The sequence below is a fragment of the Solea senegalensis genome, linkage group LG2 (assembly GCF_019176455.1).
Source record: "Solea senegalensis isolate Sse05_10M linkage group LG2, IFAPA_SoseM_1, whole genome shotgun sequence".
NCBI classification, from domain to species: domain Eukaryota; kingdom Metazoa; phylum Chordata; class Actinopteri; order Pleuronectiformes; family Soleidae; genus Solea; species Solea senegalensis.
In genome coordinates this window covers 1163632-1188486 of record NC_058022.1, presented here as the reverse complement: position 1 = coordinate 1188486, position 24855 = coordinate 1163632, and the positions used below count along the sequence as shown (strand labels likewise).

General features: G+C 39.4%; 1 non-coding gene across 1 annotated transcript; it reads right to left on the bottom strand.

Moving 5' to 3' along the window:
• Positions 1-3252: 3252 nt before the first annotated feature.
• trnal-uaa lies at positions 3253-3335 on the bottom strand. The gene has a single exon. It is a non-coding gene; the product is annotated as a tRNA-Leu (tRNA).
• Positions 3336-24855: the final 21520 nt, after the last annotated feature.

Sequence of the window (24855 nt, the reverse complement as noted above, 5' to 3'; positions counted from 1 at the left end):
TTGTTTGTCTCTGAACCAATAAGACATGGCTCAGCAGCAGCTAAACTACAGTAACAGTAGAGCCGCTGGCCGAGGACAACGGTCGGTCTGTCACTGCAGTGAAGCGGCAGTAAGCAGAAGTGACAGCTCATGGAGAGTAAGGAAGAAACACACGTGCAATGATCAAGGTAAATCATGTTGATGCGATTCGAAAACGGTAACCTTCAGAGAGGGTTCAACCGCATCCCTGGAGGGAGTAATGAAAGTGCAGGGAGTGGAGGGCGAGCAGGACGGAGCCCTGACATACATGTGTTTGAACAGAACCTCCACATACACATGCATAAAAATACCCACTGCCAATGATCTGAAGTGAAACTAAACCAACACCGGCAGGTAATGAAGTACAAATATCTAAAAGTAGTTACTTAATATTTAAAGGTGGGGTTCAACCCTCTGTCCCAGGTGAAAATTGGTTTTATTACACTTGCTCCAGCTATTAGAAGTATTACAATAACTACACATAAATAAAAGTAAGATCATACATGTACAACCAAAAAGTATGGTCAAATCATCATATTAAATAAAGATATCTTAATTTCCCTATTAATTTTCTGCCACGCTGTATGTTTCTATTCCTAGTTATATCCGTATTTATTTGTTTTATGCCTTTATATTATTTTAATTTGAGTGGTTAGAAAAAAAGCTTGCACAGGAATTAACACAAATTCACACAAACTAACGTATTGTACAATGTAGACACAGGTTTCAGAAGATGGTTTCATCTTGTACAATGTCAATGAATAAATTGTATATTATTATAGATCATATTCTAGTCATGTTTCATATGATTATAAATCGTATTAATAAAAGCACTTAATTTCTCCATCACACATCCGTGGATTCCAGCAGAGTGTGGAGCTATGTTTGAAGGAACCTCCACGGGGCAGGAGGATCTGGAGGAGCATGTGTGTGTATATATATATATATATACATATACTGTATGTGTGTGAGTGGGGGGTGTTCAAGGGTGGGGGTCAATAAATGTGTTCACTATGGGTAATGAACCAATCAGCATGTCGCCCAGAGGGGGGAGATGTGGGGTTGCCAGTTAGGGGAATGGGGGTTTCAAATGTGGGTCACCTCACATCCTCGGGTGATTTTTCCCCTCGTGTTTCCATAGGAACCCTCATGCACCCCCCACCAAAAACGCCTACATCAAACCACTTCCTCATTAATGATGTTCTTAATTAAGCTGCATTATAAGACAACATCCGTCCACTTTATCGTGAATAACCAGTTCCTGAATCATTTGTTGTGGATCATCTCATGTGGCAGGAGATGATGTCTATAGGACAGTATGTCTCAAATTCCTTTGTTCTCAAAGTCAAAGCGTGCTCTGACAACCACCAGGATGCAATCAAGTACCTTAAAAAGACTTCATGATGCACTCCTGACAATCAGAATCATAACATTATCTAATGGATTGCCTAAAGCTGAACTCCCTCGACCCTTTTTCAGGTTGGCTCTTGACCTTCTAAAAGGTACATAAAAACAAGGAAAGGTCAGCAGACACTCAGAGCCCAGGAGACTCATGGATTGGCTCTAAGTGGTTGCCCCCTCTCCCTGAAGGCCACTTGGTCACAACGTGAAAAGAGCAAATGAAAGTCACTTTCCAAATCTCTTTGTCAGGTCAAAGAAAGACCTGCCGGTACACAAAGACCGGTCAGCCCATTAAAACACGGTCTGACATTGCTTTACTTTTCTGCTTTACATCTGAAGTTTTAGGTACTTTTTTTTTTTTTTAATGTCTGATTATCTGAGAATCATGGTTCTAATTAGATTCAGGTCAGCTGACACAAACAGACACACAACTGCTCTTTTTTTAATGTGTGGTGACCGCATCGATACACATACACACAAAAATGCACAATAAAATAGGGGGTGGGGGATATTTGCTCACAATATGCCCAGAATTTAAGGCTTGTGGTCATTTCAGTCAAACCAACTATTCTCTGCCCACTTTGATTCACGCGCCTGGCGTTTTTTTCTTGACGACATTGATATGATCCAGATAATGTCCTGCTTAAACAAAAAAAAGGTCACTATGCTGTAATGTAATGCAGCACAGTTGTAGTAAATCCAGATTTATGGTTGATGCCAGGAATTACCCAGTAACTGATACCTACGGCTTACAAATGTTTTTATTACATGGTTCAGTGTCTGGTTTCTCTCACCAGCATGCAGCAATGCAGCACCTTTTTTTAAAAAAACAAAAAAACAAGCTTTTCATTGTCTTCAGTGATTTAAACTAACATTTGTTTCCCTCCAGCACGAAATGGCAAACACAGCCTAACCCTGAAAAGCTATGACGCTAACAACAAATTGCTTTTGCAGTTTATTGCTTACCTCTAAACTTTATAAGGTAAAGTGACTAATTTTACAGTTAACATGACTAACATGAAAAGATCAGTTAACTCGGTATACTGCACTAACTTCTTTCGTTGTTGTTAAGTTGTTAGCTAATGTCGCACTCTTTTTTCTTCTTTGCTACGTTAAGCTAAGTTAGCATTGCTAACTCCTAAGTGAACAAGGGTAAAAGCAGTTAGCTTATCTCAAAATCTTGCTCGGGAGTTAACAACAGTAAAAGTAGTTAGCTTAACTTTTACCTCAACATTTTTTAGTAATAGTTTTTGTGCCGTCCTGGGTATACTTATTGCTACACTAGCATAGCATTTATATGTGAATCAATGCTATGCTAGTTCATAGCAGTGACAACTTTGAACAGTCTTTAAAATAGTGATATGTGAGTTTAGATAATAATATAGACAGTGTTTTTAAAGCTATGATTGCTACATTATAGGCAGAAGATGTAGACGTAAATACAGCTGCAGTGAGTAAACACAGATACAAAAACAACTTTGAGAACTCTGAACAACAAATAACGTGAGTTTTCTTGCTAACTACAGGTCCCGCAAAAATGACACTTTAGATTTTTAAAGTGACCACAGCGTAAATTAAAAACACACAATGCATATGAAATGTAAATTAAACACTTACAGTTTATGATATACTAAATAAATTATGATACAAGTAAAGCTTCTGAAGCTTCTTACTTTCATCTGCACACAAACCAAATCAGTGACGATTAATTTGACCTGTGTGAACACAAACTACCCAGCTTTAGAAACTATAGGCAGTACTTACTTACGCACATCAACCCTTGATCTTGCCCAGAATTCAAAGTTGTAATTCAGCGGCTAAAACTTTCTTACCTACCAGGAGTGGGGTTCGAACCCACGAGGACTATTGTCCATTGGATCTTAAGTCCAACGCCTTAACCACTCGGCCATCCTGGTCTGGCTCAATGACTTTGTTTATGCTGATAATGGAAAAGCTAACATCGGCTATGCTCTGTTTAATGTACAGATACTTTAGCTATACAATTGGAATTGGCTTTATTTTCCCATGGTTTGTAGACACCATGTGAACACATACAAAACGGAGCAATGGAGAGGTTGGGTACCTCTAGTTCTTCTTCATTGCTCTGTTTGTCGCTTCATCAAAAAAGTTGTAGCCCTTGTTAAAAAATGTGGGCATAAAATAAGTTACTAATTAGGTTATGAGAAGGAAAAGACTTGGAAAGACCACAAAACTGAACAAAACTGAGTTGGTAAAGAAATGCCTGAAACTGAAATATATAGGTCATTTGGTTATAATGAGGTAAAATGTAAATAAGTGCATTAAAAAATAAACTATTAATAGTTACAAATAGGTTTAGGGTAGAAAGTGATGTTTTCTAAAAAGAAAAGAGACCTAAATCAGAATCTCCTGCAGTAATTGGTTGCAGAAATGGAGGCGCCCAGTAGAGGGCGCGGTTGGATAAGGAGAGAGGAGAGAGACGGAAAAGCGAAGAGAGCGCGGCTGGTTTTGTAGTGTTGAAGTGGTAACGAAGCTGTTAAATGTTGACAAGTTTTAAGAAACAAGAGAAGTTTATATGTGAACCTGAGCAGTACGTGTGCATATTAATACGTTATAAGGAGTGTGAGTAAAAGTGTGTCTGAACCAAGTCCACTGAGGAGCTGCTGACGTCAGGAGGAGGCTAAGCTAAGTGGGCTAGCACGGAGCGCCGAGGGAGGACTGTTGGAATGTTCTGGATAGGAATATCGTTGTTCGGACCGCGACTGAATGCTGTAAGTTAAACTGTCTGCTTACTGTTGTAATTAAGTCGAAAGAAGAGTTTATTGGTGTTTTGTATGTTGTGAAAGAGTACAAGGGTTTAACAAGAACACAGGTGGAAGAGGGACGTTACTGTAAACTTTCCTGGTGTTTTATCTAAGTTTCTATAGTAATTGTACAGTACCAAATCAATTTAGTTTGATAAATGCTGTTCATTTATCATTTTAGGTCGACTGTTAAGGTAAAGGTCAGCTGGTTAAATAACCAGAGTGAAAAGTGACTGTCAATAGTCACTTAATCCATATTGTTATATCCTCCAATCTCAGCTGACATATGGTTATAGGCCTGGAGTGTCATAATAATTCCTATATAGCATGTTTTTAGACTGTGGGAAGAAGCTGGAGAACACATGCAAATTCAATGCAGTAAGGCCCTTGCTCTAACCGGGGCTCGAACCTGTGTCTCCTAGCTGTCTAGGCAAGAGGGCTAACCTATACACTAACCGCGTGGCATTTAATGGCACTATTTGTTTTTGTTATATTTAAAGAAAACCATAGAATAACCCCTGGTTTTGTGTAAAACAACCTAACTGTTCATTTCAAAAGTTATACATTTTCCTCATTTTACAGAGTTGGCTGGGGTGAGTTATTTCAAAGAAAGTATATTGAATGTGTCAATGTGTCAAAAGTTATCGGGTACTATAGTAGTACATATAAGTTTAACCCCAAAAAACAGGTAATCGCAGTATCTACTGTGTAAAAATACAAACTCAAACACCTTGTCATTTCTGTTTTAAGGTGAGACAATATATCTTAGGCATATAAATGAGTGTCGGGCTGCTACAAGCATTTCTTACATTGACCCAGTCTCAATCGTAGCACACGAAAACCCTGTAAACCGTCATGTAGTTTCACAATCAAATTTTATTCGTCTCTTGCTTTACAGTGTGACTGAGGTTAGTTTTTCTCATTACTCAGTGTACATCAAAGTCTGTGCTCCTAATCCTGTAACCTCACTGGAACCAGTGGCTCACACATTCTGCTAAAAGAGGGGCACCAGGCCACAGAAGCTCCTGCTCCACCGGTCATTAAAAAACAAGCCACAGTTGGGGATACGGTCTCTGAACCCTTTGTGTCCTCAGTCACACGCAGTCATACGTGCTTGACCACTCACGGTCATGTTTCCTTACACCCTCGCGACCCTTTCGTCACATGGATTCAGTCAAGGATTAGCTCAGGAGGGAGGGAGTCGACAGCGTACCAGTCGTTGGAGGTGACATGCAAAGCCGGTGCATGTGTGAGACCTTGCCGGCCTTGCACGACTCTGTGACCTAGTATTCGTCAAACATCAAGGGGGGAGCCCAACTCACCAATCACTGAGCATTTCATGACCTATCCATCGTTAAAACCCGATGAAATCACCACCACTGTCTTTTACACGAGAGGCTGCCACCTTTGAAGAAAAGCAGGTTGTTTTCAAATGCTGTGTGAGGAGGTCTGGGTAAGAAGGAGGGCGGAGACTTTTTTAGGGGGTGGGTCGAGGTTGAGGGGAGGGTGTTTTAATAGTAAGCCGTAAGCGGTCTATGTTACAATTATCTCACTTTGCTGCACTTACAGAATGCTTGACCTGCTTCTCAGCATCGATATGGCACATTTCTCAGGGTGAGGCGGGGGTCGGCACAGAGGTTCCAGATCTACATGGGAGCTTGTGTGTGTGTGCGAAAGAGAGATACTTCGGACTGTGTGTGTGTGTATGTGAGCGAACGAACATTTACATACAAACATACATACTTTTTTACCTATCAGCTGCCCTGTGGTGGGACTGAGCTCATGAGTTTCACTCCTTCTGGGTGGGCAGTTGTGAGGATGAAGAGGTTGAATAGGAGGCAAAGTCAGTGTTGACTGGTTTATCTTATCACAAGACCCTCATACAAAATGCCCCCAAACCATTTAATGTATAAGGAAGATAACATGCATTTTCATTGCATGTTTTAAAGTTGCATTTTTGTTGTTGACCCTTAGAACAGAGAGCATTTATGCTGTTTTCGTTACTATGTTAAAAACGTATATCTACAGAGGCTATAAGAATGTGCAACACAATGTGTGTATACGGTAAAATTCACCTTTCACCTTTGAGACAAGAGAATATGCTAACATACAAGAGGAAATTGATAAATAACCATAACATGATAGTGAAACACTTTACAACAAGATCATACACAAAGAAAAACATAAAATATACTGTGTCCCTGATACCCTAACATACTTAAAATTATATATATGTGTATATATACAGTGTATAAATGCACAAAGATAACACATAGGTGAGGCAAAGTGAGGCTCCACAAACAAAATTTTGTGTAATTTTGAGCTGTATTTTGTCAGTCTGAGAAAATGACACCTGTGGGAGCTGGAGGTCACAAACTTTGTTTTAAATGACAACACAGAGACAACACTCACACCTCCCTCATTTTGAAGACTATTTATTTTCTATTTTACTTTCTTCTCTGCACGAATGCTGAGAACAATATGGGCACTTAAGTGTGTTCCTGCAGGCAATGCAGACGCAAGGCTTCAAAATAAAAGCACACACAGTTTAAAAGCTGATGCAAAGGATTTGATACTAAAATCCCCTGAAGAACAGAACAGAACAGAACAGAACATCTCTTTCCACTCTAGCTTTGTAGTGTGAGTGACAGTTAAAAACGAACCGCTGACAGATTCCTGTGCATCAGGAGGTGACATCTGACAGGAGACATGAGTCAACTAGGACGAGTTGGACCAACTGCTCTCTGTCTTTCCTGTCTTCATGATTCCTGCGTGAATCACATGGAAACACAGCTGCTTGAGTGAATCACCTGGAATCTGAAGCCGAAAAAACATGTTTGTGGAAAGAAAGAGATAGATTTGGGTCGTCTTGTGTCATGTCCTCTAGCATGACTGTGTTTTGTTTCATGAACATGTCATGATTTTGTGCCGATCGGCTCAGAAAACCATCGTCATGCTCATGTTTGTCACATCATTGCATCCTAATGTTTTTTTTATTATGTAATTAAGTAATATTAAATATTTTCAACAGGGAAAACAATAAAGACGTGTTATATTAGTCTTGGCCTTTGGTCCCACGCAATTTACTGTTGGGCTGAAATTTACTGCACAAACACACACACACACACAACAATAAAAGAATTGGAAGAGACAGAATATCTGTGATTTCTGTCAACATGAAAAAAAATCTGTCTGTCTAGTCCAGTCTGATATGTCCCCAGATAACAAGACACACACACACACACACACACACACACACACACACACAAACACACAAACACACACACCTAACCACTAACCCTAACCCTTAACCGTCACAACAGAGTGCCGTATAACCTTAACCCTGACCCTAACCCCCTAAGCGGGGGCCCCACTAAGATAGGTTTGTATGTTTTTTTGGACCCCAGAAAGATATTAATACAATCACAGATACACACATCACACACACACACACACACATACATTCACACAATGCCTGGAATTCTGTTGTTCCCTCTGCTGTCATCGCAAACATCCTTTCCTTCCTGTAGACAGACAATGACAGCGATGCCATCAGCTGCCAAACCTATAACTTAAATTACACAGCTGACGGTGAGAAGATCCGCCTCCCTGTCAGTCAGAGACACAGTAAAGTGCGACTGTGAAAACACCTGGGCGAATGTCTCGGAGGTGACGAAGAGCCTAATGTGCTGGTGCTGGTGGTGGAAGTGTGGAGTGTGGCGCCGCGCCACGAGACACAGCCCTGTAATCTGCTGCGCGACACAATGACTTCCGAAAAATGTCAGTTTTGCAGTTACACAATTGTAAATAGTCTGTTCTTGGAAGACGACTGCATGAAAAAAAAGTATCCGCGGAAGACAGTTGGAATTTCTCTGTTTACGATGCCGGTAACGTTATTATTTTTTAACGACTGATGGAATAATATTTTGAAGCTGCGCTAACTCAATTATTGCGCAGGAGAGGCTCATTCCTCCAAATGTCCATTCAGAATAATAACAACTTCCCTGGTTGCACCCAAGCCTTTATGGGATTTGATTTGGGGCCCCCTCCCACCACCAGCTGTGCTTGACTACTATTAATACAAATGTAACACTAGTTATATTAATTATATTTAGTTGTGTTATTTACTCCAAACCAGAAGAAGATAACTTCCTTGTGTGTAGATAATCGGAAAAAAATCTTAGAATAATCCTTTTATGTGTACTTTAGTTTAGTTTTAGCCTTGCTTTCTTTATGGAAGCCGCCATCTTGTTCCAAAAGTGTTTCTTCAGTAGCTAGAACAAACAAACGCACACCTTTCTGGCATGAAAAAGGCCACCGTAGTTTGAGGTGAACTAAAAATGGATGCAAGCGACAATTTTTGAGTGTAATTTTAAAAGCTTGCTTCTGAATCTACAGCCACTTAAGAGAACAATGAGTCGGCAGAAAAGAAAAAAACGCGGCTAGCCTGATGCTAACAAGTCAGTTGAGTCAGTTGTTACTGTACTGCTTAGCATTAGCAGACTAAGTAGCCAAGCTAGCAAGCTAACGCTACACAGTTTGTAGTATTGTTTTGATTTTCTTCAGCATTAGCTTGCTTTAGCACCCCTCTCTGTTGGTAAAACCTGGCACAGCTCAGTGGATTATACACTAGGGATTCCCAAAGACTGGTTTGGGACCCATAGATGTATCACAAGAGATTTTTTTTTTGACGTCCTCAAACAAATTTGCTGGATTTTTCCCATCATTTAGTTACAGGTTTATATTTCAAAGCTATATTAGGTTTTACAGATATGGCTGTGTTTACGTATACTTGACATCTTTAAAAAGAGGGTCCTCCTATACAGTAGAAAGGGAAACACTGGACAACACTTCACCACTAGTTGGCGCCCTCATTGTTTTTCCTCTCTGCATCCTCTCATTTAATTTTCCTTTTTTTCTCCAGGCTTTCTGTGTTGACCTTCCTGCCCTTTTCTGTCTGTCTCTCAGAGTTTCTCTTTGCCAGTCGTATTTCATATTTATCATCATCATCATTATCACCCACTGGCACTGGTGTATATGTCTAATATGTCACACACAGCTTACAAGGCCGCGGTGGACGTCCCCTCATGTTAATTCAGTTCTTGGGTTTCCAACTTCAGGCCCTGCTGCACTTGTTTCCTGCAATGACGTTAGCCGATGCACACACACACACACACACACACACACACACACACACACAACACACACACACACAGATAGTCCAGCATGTGTGTACTTGTATATATGACTCGGAGGGATTGATGTCAGCATAATTAAAAGCTCAGCACCAGGATATTGTACATGGTAAACAGACACGGCTGAATCCCTGTCATGTGACCACTAACTTATTGACATCATGAGAGATTCACTGGAAGGGAGGTCACGTGACCATAACAAAAAAATGTAAACAGGCTATTAAAACATAAGTGATAATGGGCAGCGACTCAAAGAGACTTGTTTTTGTACCACATTTCACATTTAACTCAAACATAGGTTTGTTTGTATTAAAATACAAACAAATGATTAATTATTTTTCTAATTTTAAATATAGGAGACAGAGACCGGAGTACCATACATGTCATTCCACATGTTCCTTACATGATGACAAAATAAAGCTCCTTGAACTCTGAGCCTTAACCTTATCTTATTTTATTTTATCTTATCTTTAAGTGACAGTGATAGATGAGGAATTCCATCACTGACAGCGCAACGTTTCATTACACCAGGCTAATGTCACTGTATAATCCATGTAATCCGACCAAATTAGCTTTAAAAGAGTCTTTTATTGTTCCCGGCTTTAAATTCTTAACCAAACACCATTAACTTAATAACTGCTTACTTCTTCATTAATCTAATTTCTGAATATGGATTCAATAAAAAGCCTTCATGGCTCTTTATGCCTTTTTTTTTGTTGTTGTCTTAATTGAAACCAGCGGTTCTTTTTTTGCATGAATTAATCCATTTTAAATTCTTCTTTATTTCCTTCCAGAACCTTCACTGTCTATTAGTCTGAGGCGTAGCATGATCCACTTAGATCGGGGCCCACACCCCTCCCTGTTTACACCGACAGTCATCCACATGTGGAACTAATTCTCTGTGAGCATGACAGTGCGGCCTCCCGTTGCCCGCAGCATCGTCCTGTGAAACAATCTGTTACAGAGGCAACAAACAGCCAGGAGTGCATCGGTGCAGCAGAAACATGACATCAATATCTGCACGTGCAAATCCTCTACAAATGTACAAGTCCTTGTGTTGTGTTGGCCTTGGCCAGCTGCTCCTCTAACTGCTATTATTGCACTTTTGTTAAGCTTATGTCGGAACGTGAGATGCTGGTATCATCTTGCCAGGGATGTCACGATTCCGATTGATTCGATTCCGATCTCTTTTTCCCTCTCTTTTAGTGCAGATATCTGGTCTTCCACACAGTTAAGTTGAGGACAGGGGTGTCCAAACGTTTTTCAATGAGGACCAGATTTGAAAATTTTCCGACTGAACGAACTAGGGTGCAATTAAGAAGTGTTAATTAATGTTTAAATCCGGGGTCACAAATATTGTTCTCCCATAAAAGAAGAAGAAATAAACAGCCAGAACGTGACTCAGGTAAAATGCTTTTGCTGATTTTTGCTGATATATAGGATTGATTTTTATTGGATTTTACATTTTTATCTGTCCCATATCTGATCCAGTGATTGTGTCTGATACCGATTACCATCCCTAACATGGTTTAATCCTCAATTCAACCTTTGATGTCGAAGTTTGAGATTGTGGCGTCCTTTTCGATCGACATTGGATTCACAATCGTGATGCCCCTACATCTTGCACATGCCAAGAAAACCCGAAGTATTAGTACACACCAAGGCCTTTCCAGGCTCATTCCTGCTAAACTAACATTGCGACATCCCTGGAACGGCTTTGTGTATTTACTCAGCAAAGACTAAAGAGAAAAGGAGAGTAGCCTTGGAAAAACACTGTGCAGTCGCTATCATAAAATCTCTCCCCGACACTCTGTTAAGGCTGTCACTGTTTGAATCAGGCTGTAAATATCTGAGTGTGTTTTTTTTCTTTTTTCTTCCTATAGTGTGACTTTCAGAACCAGAGGCCACAGGAGAATCCTGCACGGATAGTGTAACGTCAGATTTGGCAAAAAAAAAAGGAAATCTAGGTCAGAGGGGGCTGCAGAAGGAACAGAACCCTGTTTCACAGAGCGCAGCATAAACACTGGGCCTCGCTCCGTGCCTGCGTGACCACATTCCTCGATGCCAGAAGCCCCCACGTTTCTGTAATCCACCACTGTAACCTCAAGATGACAATAAAACTGCGCACTGTAATTCACCCGTGCATGCCCGGCATAGCTTACGCGCCTTGTGAGACAAACGGGGTCTACGTGACTTCTTCTCCTTCTTCTTCCACACTCTTTTGTTTGAATTAATCCTTGTCATGTGTGCACACAAAAAGTGACGCAATCGCGAAAACAGCACGAGTCACATATATAGGCATTTTTTGGCAAACAAAAGGGGCGGAGTTGACTCACGCCGTGGAGCTTTGTTGACAGAAGCTGTCAAGAGCTGGTTTGTGAGTGTCGATGGTATGAGATTATGACACGAGAACAAAATGCATACCTGGAGTTTAATGCTTAACTGCAGTGTAAATACTGTACAGGACAACATGGAGGTCAGTGTGGAGAGTAGATTTCACTCTCAAGAGGCTGATGTGAGATGATGGTGCAGCAAATGCTGAAGCAGTGCTTCTCAAACTTTTTTATACCAAGAACTACCTGAGAAAATACCGATTTCTCTCAGTAAAATGTTAAAATGCAGTGGCGTAAACAGACCAAGCAAATAAGTCACAGGAGGCAGATTTATTCTCTCATCATCCTCCTCTTGCTCACATATACTTCACACACTGGTATATTGACATTAGAGATAAGGTGACTTTGTTGTTAGTTTAGTTTTCTATGCACTCAGGTCAAAATTCCAAGATAAATACGTGAACCAGGCACATCTCGAAGTGTGCACACGTATCCGAGTACAAAAGAGCTTTCAACACCATCGAATTTGTTAGGCTACATGAAGAGCGGCATTCACGGTCCGCGGTCTGCTACTGTAGGAATTCACGTAAGAATCTTTCAGGGACAGTGAAATGTGTTTTTTTTTAAACATGTAGCCCCCAGGCCGTCCCCACATTGCATGGTTTTGGACTGTGGGAGGAAACCTGGGGAACATTTGCACATCTGTTCAATCAATAATAGTCAAGCATTGTGGTAACATGGGGGGCCCCAAATCAAATTGATCTTAGGGCCCCATAAAGGCTTGGGCTGGCCCTGATGCAGTAGTTAACATTGATACTGTATCTTTACACGTGACAGATTTGATATCTTCTTTCTATAAATCATTATTGGATGTTGATTTGAACGTTGATTTAAACGTTGCAGGTCTGATAGTTTGTTCTGAAAGGGAAAAAAATTTATCTTTTGAGAATATTATTGTTATTATTGTTGTTATATAATGTGTATACATATCAATATTTCATTTAATGTATTATTTTTATGATTAAATAGCAACAGAACGCACATGTTACCTGTGGTAGCCTTACCTGTGGATTTCCTCCAAATCTGTGTGATTCTTTCATCCTAACAGACTCAGTTTCTTTCACAATCTTTTCCTTAGTCCTGATGCTAATGATGATAATGTGGTGCTGACGTGCCAAAAAGATTAAGTATTTATATGAATAACAATTATATAATATAACCACTTTATTCTGAAATGATTGAAAAAAAAGTGTTCTTCAGTTTGGCCCTTAGACTGTCTGTTTTCACATAATTGAACAATATTTCTGTTTCACTAAAAGACTAATAACTAGGGATGCACCGATATGACTATTTCCACCGATACCGATACCGATATCCGATATTAATATTGCTGCTATGGCCGATAACCGATATCTACCGATATCGATATATGTTTTAAAAAAAAGTTTCTGAGATGATAAAAGTTTGTACAGAATGAAAATCATGCAAGCTGAATTTTTGAATGTCATCCTTTATTTTCAAAACATGTTTTACCTCCAAATAACAAGGTCACATAAGACACAAGTAACCAACTACAAGTAAAGGTTTTTAGAAACCTTTACCACTTGTAGCAAGTGTGTAACTAAATTAAATTACAGTTTAACTCCCTCAACTCACTAAACTCCTGTGAGAAAGTTTGGATCATAAATTACAAACATGAATATGATAAATGATAAATAAAAATAATACCCTGCCAAAGTTACTGTAACCTAGATAAGGGCGTCTATACTGGGTATGTAAATAAAGTCAACAACCCTTCCTTCCGGCAACAACAACCGCGCCACTTCCCTTCACAATAAAACTACACAACAAATATGAGAAACAATACCTGACAAGCTCTACTAAGAGCTGCCATAATAAAAAATACATGTTAAAATACTTTATTAAACTTGCCAGTATTCATGGCAACCAGATATTTATTCAATTGCAAAACATCGGAAAAGTAGCGCCGACTTGGCAGGTTGTTGCGGGGTTCAATATGCGCTATCAACCGTCGGAACCCTCGGCTGGTCGTCAAGAGCAATCATTTCCATTACCTTGATCGTTATTGCCCTGGCCACTGTCTTCCTTTGGTCGAGTCCCAGCTGCGCTTTCTTTTTTTGTCTGCTGCCTAATGTTACTAGCGTTAGCTTCCTGCCGTTGTTTGTGTACTTCAGGGTGACGGTTTTTCAAATGACATAATCAAATTTGTGGTATTGAATGACTTGACGCGGAACGCTCCGCGCATTACCTCGACTTTGCAAGTGTTGCATAATGCTTTTTACGTATCTTCTATTGACACCCTGACATTCTCTCTCCTCAACACACACACACACACATCTTGTGCTGCGCTTGCGCCACTGACGCTGTCATATGCCCAAACAAATGCCGCATGGCCTCCCCTTCCCGACACACATACACAAACAGCAATTAGACGGGTATAAACATCGGTTGTTAAAATCGGCGCAGTTTTACTCATTGAACCGATGCCGATATGTTAAAAAATGACGAACATCGGCCGATAACAATATTAATGCCGATATATCGTGCATCCCTACTAATAACAACAACAACATAAATCACCAACAGCTGCTCACGACAGCGTTTCAATCTCACCTACAAACCAGACATTAATTTGCACACAATTAAAAACAGGTTACGATTGCACGAACGTGATATTGGGGTAAGAACATTTCTGACAGTTGAAAGTAGTCGTTGGACCGGTTGTCCTGTACCTGGTGTCTGTCTGCCAGCGGAGACAGAGAAACTCAAGACTTTCCCCCGCAGCTGTCTGAGAAGACACGACATTACATTGTAATATAATGTGTCTCACTGTAATTCATCCTCATGACAAATTAGCTATGCTTGGCTGCCGCGCATAATTCCTCATGCACAACCCGCGTTGCCACTGGACTTAAAACGGGGCCAAGAAAATGACGCAGGTGCTAAAACTCCAGGAGTTTTCTCTGACCTCCTTCTCCGCTTTCGGCAGACGCTTCATCCCACTTATCCAAAAACAACTTTTCCCCTTCATCCTCCTCCTCCTCTCCTCTCTCTGTCCTCTCTGTCCGTCTGTGGTCACTGACAGAGTTCTGTCTGTGTTTGGATGAGCTCATCGGAGAATGATTGGTGCCACAGCTTCACACACCCACTATTCTTTGTCTCTGCTCGGATGAAGACTTGGACGAAGAACCTTGATGAATTTCAGTGCAGAGTCAGATGGAGACTTGAGACTTTGCTTGTCTTGCCTTTCAAAGACCTGAGACTAGTAAGACCAGACGTCTTCAACTCTCTGATAAACCTTTTACGTCAGCGCAGCAGGTCTTTCTAGGACAACTGTGACAATTGTATGCTTGTTAAGACAAATTATGAAATGCACACCTTCAATAAAAAGCTACGTTTAGGTTAAACTGTGAAGTTTAGATATTTGTATGCCTACAATTACACACAAAACATGACATTTGTACTCTGACACCACAGAAACTGTAAACAACATCACTGTATTTACCTTCAAATACGTCCCTCAACAAGGAGGATAAACACACCCACCCAGAAACCTCTGTGACAAATACGACCAAATCTGTGTTCAAGTATAAACAAGTGTGCAATTAAAGGTATAATCACTGGTTTAGCCTGTGATTATGCTGCCAGTGACAGTAAAAATGTGTGTAAAGGTGCAAGAAGACAGGCGGGGTGAGGACGAATGAGAGATGAAGATTGTGATGGGCTGTGACGAGAGAAAAGAGGAGTGAGTGAAAAGCAAGCAGAGGTGCGAAAGATCAGGTGGTATGTATGAATATCTGTGACCACAACAACAAAAAATGGAAAAAGTTCTTGAAATCTAGTGACTACAGCTATTACTTTCAATATTATCAGAAATATAAAGTTATTATTATACAGTAATGCACAGAATGTGTAAGTTAAAATCAATGTAAAGCAATTATATATAAAGCGTTGCCAAATTGGAATGATTAAAAGAAGTCACCAATTTAAGAATTTTGTTTTAAATCATGAAAACATTCTCTGCTCTGAGAATTGAGACCTGACTTAGACTCTCGCTCAAAGACTCAAGATTTGACTTGGATTCGAGCTCAAAGGCTTGAGTTTTAACTTGGACTTAAGCTCAAAGATTTGACTTTGACTGGAGCTCAAAGGCTTGAGTTTTAACTTGGACTTAAGGTCAAAGATTTGACTTTGACTGGAGCTCAAAGACTTGAGTCTTAACTTGGACTCAATCTCAAACAATCAAGTCTCGACTTGGACTCAAGCTCACAGACTTGAGACTTGACTTGGACTTGAGTGGCACCCCCGAGAGAGACAAAGACAAAAGATACCCTTAAAAAAGTGGGTCCTGAACTAGAAAGATTTTTTCTTGGGGGGAAAATAATCAAATATTTGTAAAAAACAAAAACAAATTTGATTGGATGATTGGTCGTTATTGGCTATTATTGGTTATTATAGGCTGTAGAGTTTAGTACAAAGGAAATTATCTCTTAATTTTGTGCATGATCTGGACAAATAATAAACAATAAAAACAGATTAAAGGGAAATGAAGAGGGTTAGGCCAGTCAGCGGCCGGTCATGTGATTGTGTCTGCGGCGTCTCATGACCGTGTGTGATGGGAGGTCAGAGGTCAGAGGTTTCATGCGAGTATTGTTTGTTTTGGGACAAGACTGTCTGGACCCTCATCGTCTGCAGTGTTTCCTGAGGGGAAAGGTGAAAGTTGTTGGATAACATAAAAAAAATGGAGGGGGGTCACACACGTGGACAGAGGCTTCCTACATTGTGTGTGTGTGTGTGTGTGTGTGTGTAAAAAGCCCAAAAATTATTTCTTGTGTGTCACATTTTGTTATTTTAAACTTGTACTGTAAAAATTGGAAATTTTAATGTGTTTCCATCCATCTTTTGTGTGTATTTCAGATTATTCAATTCAAAGAATATTAAAATGGTTGCTACGGTGATGAACCACTGATTAAAGGAGCAGCTGGATTCACAGGCTATAGACTGAGGGTGTGTGTGTGTCTACGTGCAGTTAAGGCCGTCTTCATTGAAAATATTTTACCTGCTGTCAGCGTGCATCACTTCATCCATCATCATTACCTTTTTTTGTCTCAAGCAAATACATTAATGGGCCACTTTATTAGGTACAGCACACCTGTTCAGCTCTTTAAAGCAACCGCAGTGGACCAAAGTGCCGTACTGATGAATAAATAAAAGAGGACAGGATGAATAAAAATATGTAAAAGCTCACACAAGTCAATAAAATACATGTAGAAAAAACAACTAAGTTGAACTTAGGATGTAAAGACTGTAGAGATGAGAGGATGTAGGAGAACAAAAACAAATTAAACAACATCAATCATGGGTCATGGGTAAAACTTTGTTTCCATGGGTCATTACTTTCCATTTCTTTGGAAAACTGTTATCATACAACTTTTATTTTTAGTTCAATTAATAATTTAACAGCTGTAACTGTGTTTTGCTGCTGTCAGATGAACGAGTGAATGTATGAAAAAGAAGAAAGCACATGTGAGTGTTTGAAAGTGTTTCATGTCTGTTTATGGAAAAACATGTCCTACATTATTGTTAAATCATTAGTGGTTTCCTCAGGTTCATTGTTTCACAGTGTGGGTACAGTGCATTCACTCAGTCACACACACGTATACATACAGTGTGTGACGCATGAGAACGTACAGTTTGTGGGAAATGACCAATTCATCAGAACAGAACACTGGTGGTCGTTGTTGTAATTATGTAACATGAGGGTCTTTTCAGGATCATGGACATGTATAACAAGTGGCTGTGGATCAGTGGTAGATTGGGATTCAATCCCTGTACAATTTAACTTTAATTTTGAGTCCGTCCTCGATGTTTCAACTGTATTTTTAACATTTCATCTCATCAAAACCTTTCCTTTTTTATTCTCTAAATTGATTTCATTCTCAAAAATGTTGGACGTTTTTTTCTTGACACACAAAATCCTCTGCATTTTGACTTTAATCTCAACATTTTTCCTTCTTAAACTTGGACTTTGTTCTCAAAATCTCGATAATCTTGACTTAAAGTCCTCGACATCTTGACTTGTCACATGACCACCCGTCGTCTTTTCTCATCTTCACCCTCGGTTCTGCACAGTTCAAGTGCTGCTGGCAGCAAACACGGGTTGTGTAAGGAGAACAAGGCGTCCCAGGAATTGTTGGCATAATAGAGTATGTTACATTTTTCAGGTTTGAGATGGGTTTTGTATCATTACTGAATTCCAGGACGTCACGGCCCTTTTAAAACCCTACAAATCTTCTTCAAAACCATCTCTTATTCGCTGATGTCATAAACTGATAGTTGGGATTGATACAGTGAGTGTCGTCAACTATTGTTTTCCTGTTTTTTTTTTCCTATTATATTATCTGTTGTTTTTGTCCACTATCTCCTACATTTCTAGGCCTTTTTCAACATTTGTCTGCAGCTTTTTACCAACAGTTATCCTCAGTTCACCCACATATATTACATTATTTGTGTTAAAATCTAGGGAATGAAAGCAAAAAGTTGTAAACAGATACCTGCAAAATCTCCATCAGCACAGTTTTTTACTGTAAGTCAGTCGTATACATATTACTGTTTCATTTTTAATCGTGGATGTGGCTACGCTATTTTTGTGTTTCTGCAAAATTTCCAACAATTGCTAGCTTGAGATAAGTTAGCCTTTCCTTCAGTACCAATGTACACTTAACACTTGTATTAGCTTGTACACAGTTCATTTATAATTACTTCTTATACTGTTAATACACTGTATATTGGTACTTATTTTATTCAGTTCTTGTACTGTTCAATTTTTAACCGTGGACGTGTTGCTACACTGTTTTTTTTTGTGCGTGCAAAATACCATATCTTGCTAGCAATTGCTAGCTTGAGATAAGTTAGCCTTTACTTCAGTGCCAATGTACACTGAACACTTACTTGTATATATTAGGTTATACGTAGTTCACTTATTAATGTTCAATTACCTCTTCTTATACTTTTTGGACTGCACACTTAATATTAGTACTTAGTACATCTTTATTTTATTATTTATTCTTTTTTGTTCTTAGTGTAGGCAAATATAGGCTGTGAATGTTATTTTCTGTTCTTGGTTGTAGCCGTTCCAAGTTCCAAGAACGTGGCATTATTCTCACTTCTGCAGTAATGTGACTTTTCTTACTCTTCTGCTTTCCTCAACAGGTTTCGTAAACTCAAAGAATTCCCCTTTGTTTGCTGTCTACTTTCATAACAACATTACACAACATGAGGAGAGCACATGCCGAAGACACCTTCATCCAGAGAGATTTAAAGGGCTGAGAGAGGATACGTGTATGAATGTGGGCAGAGATGTCGGGAATCAAACAACAATTGACCCATAACACATCAGAGCCCCTAGACTGGACCTACAGATCCCAGGTTTGATCCCAAATACATTTTTGTTTATGTGAAAACATGCTTCCTCGACAGTCACATAACCTGCGTGTGATGTAATCTCCAGTCGCCTTTTCTCATCTTCACCTTCAGTTCGGCCGGCATCAAACATTTTTAGTCTGTCTTAAACAAAGACAATAGTGTCAGGAATTGTTGGCAAAAAAACCCACTATATTACATTTTTTAGGTGTGAGATGGGTTTTGTATGATGGCCATTACTGCAGTTCAAGCCCATTTTCAATTCTGTTAAACCGCAGAGTAACACACAAGAATTATTTCTGTTTATTTATGTTTATTTACTCATTGACAAGTCACACTCAAAAATAGAAGAACCCATGTTTACCTTTCCAAAAGCTTGCTGCTGGGGGTGTCCCTTTGTTAAAGACAATAGCGTACCCCTTATTGTACTAATTTACAATTTAGTACCCTAACAGACATACTGTACCTTTACAATACTGTGGTGCAGAAATATACCCACAGAAAAAACAAGTCAAATTTGGAAGCTTTGGATGTCATCAAGATTGCATCCGTAGGAGAAACTTCCTTTGGCGATCAGCTTTGACACTCAGGATGCTAGATTCAGGTCCATCAAGCTGTGGACCAAGCAGGCAAACGGTGGTGTGTGTGGAGAAAACCCCAGTGTGACTAAGCTGGTCGACTGTGGGAGGTTTTGTGGGTCTGCTGCCACAGATAAGTGTTGTAAACTCAACCTCCTCTCCAGGGATCAGAAGATCTGGGCTATCAAATGCTACAGATTTGTTCCTCCTTTTGGTTTAATTTACTTTGTATCCCATGGTTTGACTTTGAGGTTGGTGTGGAAGAACTTGACTGACCCATCAAGCATCTTTGGGATGGACTGGAACAGAGATTGTGAGCCAGACCTTCTCATCCAACATCAGTGCCTGACCTCATCAATGCTCTACAGAATGAATGGACCCTCTTGTCTTTGCATTAAGAAGACCCAGGTTAGTGACCCGGTCGGAATGAGTGCATGGGTTTCTCCGGGTTCTTTGGGTTATCCAGGTTCCTCACACTGTCCAAAAACATCCAGATTTGGGGATTAGGCAGTGAATGGGCACGAATACCCATAGAAACCCTTCAAAATCTTTTGGAAAGTCTTCTAAGTAGAGTGGAAGCTGGTAAAGCTGCAAAAGGGGGACCAACTCCATATTAAATTCCTGTATATGGACAGTGGTCATAATACTTTTGTCCATATAGTTTATTTTTTACAAGACCTTTAAGAGGCACAACAGGAAACACTTGCATGACCATAAAACTGGCATGCAAGGTGAATCTGATGATGTAACATTTGTTTTTTACTGAGATTCTGTGAGGTGTTAGATAGTTGGAGGTTTAACTCCTCCACCCCCTGCTGAGTGAGAAGCCTCAGCCGCTGAGCCTTGGTCTTCACATTTCATTTAGTAAATAAAGCAGCCTGGCTGAGAGCTTCTCCTTCACTCCCCCTGCCAAGCTGGGTGGTTGTGTAATGACAGGATGTATGTGTGTGATTACGATCCTTGCTCGGCCAACTACGGCAGGGTTTGACAGAGGGCACCGGGTTTATGTAACGTGGATGTGAAGGAGGGCATCATGGAAGGAGACTGCGCACACCCTGTCATCTGTGTCTATGTTTGGCTGCGGATGCTGAGAGCCATGACTGTGACAGTGACAATGACAGAGGGACGGACGACATGCTCTCGGAGTATGAGGAACATCTGCTGGTCACCGTCCAGCTCAGACATGGAAACAGATGAAACAGTTTGGCAGCTACTGTTGCTGTTTGTGTGCAGCTTCTCTCTGTGTGTGTATGGCAACTGTGTAAACATTCCATATGCCACTAGTGAATTTGGATGTGATCAGACTGGCTCAAGACACTGAATTTAACGACAAAACAGCAACAAAACATTTCATACAGGTGTGAATGGATGCTGATGCTTGCTAATGTTTCTGAGTAAATGACAAGCTTCCATGTTTCTATGCTTTTCCAGTGATAACAAAAACTGGAAATGTGTCATATTTACATAAGGCAGACAGATAATAATTGCAACCATTTGGAACAGCTGTTTAAGTCTTACGTGCTTTGAACTTTGGACTGTGTTGAGGAACTTACATAGTGCAACTTTGAACAACATTGAAGAACTATAGGCTCCATTAAGAAACTTTGAACTATATTGAGGAAGTTTGGAATGCGTTGGGTAACTTTAAACTACTTTGAGGAAGTTTGAATAGCATTGAGGAACCTTGGGCTGCATTGAGGAACTTTGGACTGTGTTGAGGAACTTTGAACTACTTGAGGAGCTTTGTACAGCACTGAGGAACCTTGGGCTGCATTGAGGAACTTTGGACGGTGTTGAGGAATTTAAACTACTTTGAGGAACTTTGAACAGCATTGATGAACTTTGGACTGTGTTGAGGTGCTTTGAAATGCATTGATAAACCTTGGGTTGCATTGAGAAACTTTGGTTCATGTTGAGGAACTTTGAGCTGCATTTAGGAGCTTTGAGCTGCATCAAGGAACTTTTAACTGCATTAAGGAACTTAAAAAGTGAGAATTAAAGAAGAACTGTGCTGAAGAAAAAGATGAATGAGAATTAAGGACAGTCTTGAGTTGTGTGAAAGAGCTTCAAGCAGTGATTGTGGACTTTGGGATGAAAGTGGAATCTGAAACTTTTTGAGTGTACAGTCAAACTCCAATCTGTTTCCTGTCGTCTCGCTTTACAAGCTTAATGTTGCTGTTGCCTCTGTCTGTCTTGACATAAAATGAATCACTTTGTATGTGCAAGAGTAGAACTGATGGAATTAATGAACAGTATGTGCACTTATTTGATAAATAATTTGAATCATTGTTTATATTTAAAAGGTTATGCAATACAGTTTTAATATGTCTGGTCCTAATTTGCTGCTGTGTTTACAGTGTATAATACATACAGTATGGTGATGTTTTGCAGTTTTGTTTTTGAGATGATGTGTCTTAGTGAGGCAGCACAATAAAAAACACACTTCTCCATGACTAATCGCAGCAGTTCACCCTTGGTGCACAAATGCCTGAGCTGAGAACAGAACATGCAGTGAAGTTCTGCATGAGGGACACTGTCAAATTAGATTAGATGAGATTAAATTGAACTTTATTGTTAGTGAAAAGTGCAGAAATTGTACAATGAAATGAAATCACAAATCACATAAAAATAGTGCAGGTTAATGGAGTAGAAAAGTGCATCTATCCATCTATCTATCTACAAATAGCTTGATCTATTTAACTAGCTAACAAGCTGTCTGTCTGTCTCAATAAAGAGAGCTAGATAATAAACGAGAAATAAATGAGAAACAGCTAGCTAGTTACCTAGCTAAATAGATCAAGCTTTTTTCTCAGTTTATTTAGATATATATAAATGAATAATATATAAAAATAGTGCAGGTTAATGGAGTTGAACAGTGCATTGATCGAGAAATAGCTTGATCTATTTAGCTAGCTAACAAGCTGTCTAGCTGTTTCTCAGTTTCTCAGTCTGTCTCAATAAAGAGAGCTAGTTAGATAATAAACTGAGAAACAGCAAGGTAGTTGCTAGCTAATTAAGCTATTTCTCAGTTTATCTAGCTTGCTCTCAGTTTACTAAGAAAGATAGATTATATAACTATATAGATTATATATAAACTATATCATCAATACAGCGCACGAAACACTACAGGAGTATAAAGTCTTTTCCATCCAAAAGTTCAAATTTGAAAAGATATTACTGCTTATTGGCTGACAGTAATGGTTCTGTGAGGACAAGACAGAATGTCCTCGTAAGGACAAGTTGTAAGCAACATTTGTACACACACTCACACTAGTTTTTATATCTTTTATAACTATCACAACTAACTGACTATATCCTCAAGCCTTCACTTAACCGTAAAACCAGGTCTTAAAAGCCCTTTGAAAAAATTAGGTTCTGTCTCATTAAGACCAGGTTTTGGTCTCCATGAGGACTACTGGTCCTGACAAGGTCAGTGTTTATGCCAGAAAGGGTCCAAAAAGGTAACAAATACAAGCACACACACATAGCGCTATAAAAATGCCATGAGGAATTCTTGTATGTCACAGTTCTGCTAATACTATGTTATATTTGTTGATTACAAGCGCAGAAGGAACATCTGTGGTGAAGCTGAGGAGAGCAGGAAGAGAGAGGACAGTCAACACCCCAAACACGATTCCTCTTATTATCACAGACGCACAAACACGTTTATGGCTCACAATGAGACAGAACGTGGAGTTCTTCTGGTGGTTAAATGCAATGTGACACGTGTTATTGTTGATGAGCTGCGGAACAGAGAAAACAAACTAATAAATGTCATGATGCATCACTCCCCGAGACATTGTGCAATCTATTTTTCAATTCATTATTGGGTTTTATTTAATTAGCTCAGTGTTGGTAATTTATTTACGACATCCGACACAGAGGAAGCCGATTCATCCAGTCCTCAACAGTATGTGCAAAGATATACAATCTGTGTGTGATATATAATGTTAAAATGAGCATAATCTGACTGAGATTTAATTAAATGAGGTCTCAAACTCAAGGCCACCCCCCCATTCAATTAATATCAAGTAATAATTAACTATTTAACGTTCCATAACAAGACACTTTAATTTTGAAATTCTGTGAAACATCACCATCATAACATCACCCTGGTACCACACTGTTCTTTTCTCTTTTGTTGTGCTTGAATGATGATGTTCTGTGGCTGCTGAGCTCATCACCGAGGCTCCGACAGACACATCAGTGATTCACACAGAATGAGTCACGACTTAAATCATCACACAATGTTCGCGTCTGTCACTGACTGACTTCACTGCTGCAGAATCAGTGGCACAACTTTAATAATACTGCTGCTGTGGTACATTTTATTTATTGAATTCAATGTGCTCTTTCTATGTGGCTTCATTATTTTGTTTGTACAAAATAATGTTTTGTAAGTGGATTCATACAAAATATTTCCAATAAAGACCAATGGATAAAGACCTCCAATGGATTACATGCGGCCCGCCATCATGTTATAATGAAATCTCTTTCTTGTAAACACAGCAAAGGTGAGAGAATATACACAGATTACTAAATATGTATTTATCAGTATTTATGTAGTAGTATTTATATTTTTCTTAAGTCTGTAATTTTACATTACAAGTTTGGAGAAGTGACTACTGTGCAGAATAGAGCAGGACAGCAGAGAGTGACGGACGATGTGCCACCGCAGTAATGGCGGTACTAACTAGCTATCTCGCTTGATACTGTATACTAGCATACTGTATATATTCTGGTAACTTAAAATCTATAATGTTAATTATAGATAATTTATAATTTTACCTTTCTATAGTCTTCTTGTTAATATCTTTCTATATTGTACATTCACATATGTGGAAATGCATGTTTATTATTCATTTCCTTTATCTTTACTGTCTTTGCTGCTGTGACAATGCAAATTTCCCCACTGTGGGACTAACTAAAGACTATCTTATTTTATCATAAAATACTTGTGTCCTGGTGGCTGAATGTTGCATATAGCATCTTTAAAAACACAGAAAAATGAGTGTCCACTTTGAAAATACTCTACATGGAATCTTCTTTGATTCTTTTCTGAGTGTTCTTAAAGAGAAAGAAATGTTGTGATGTTCCTGTCAGC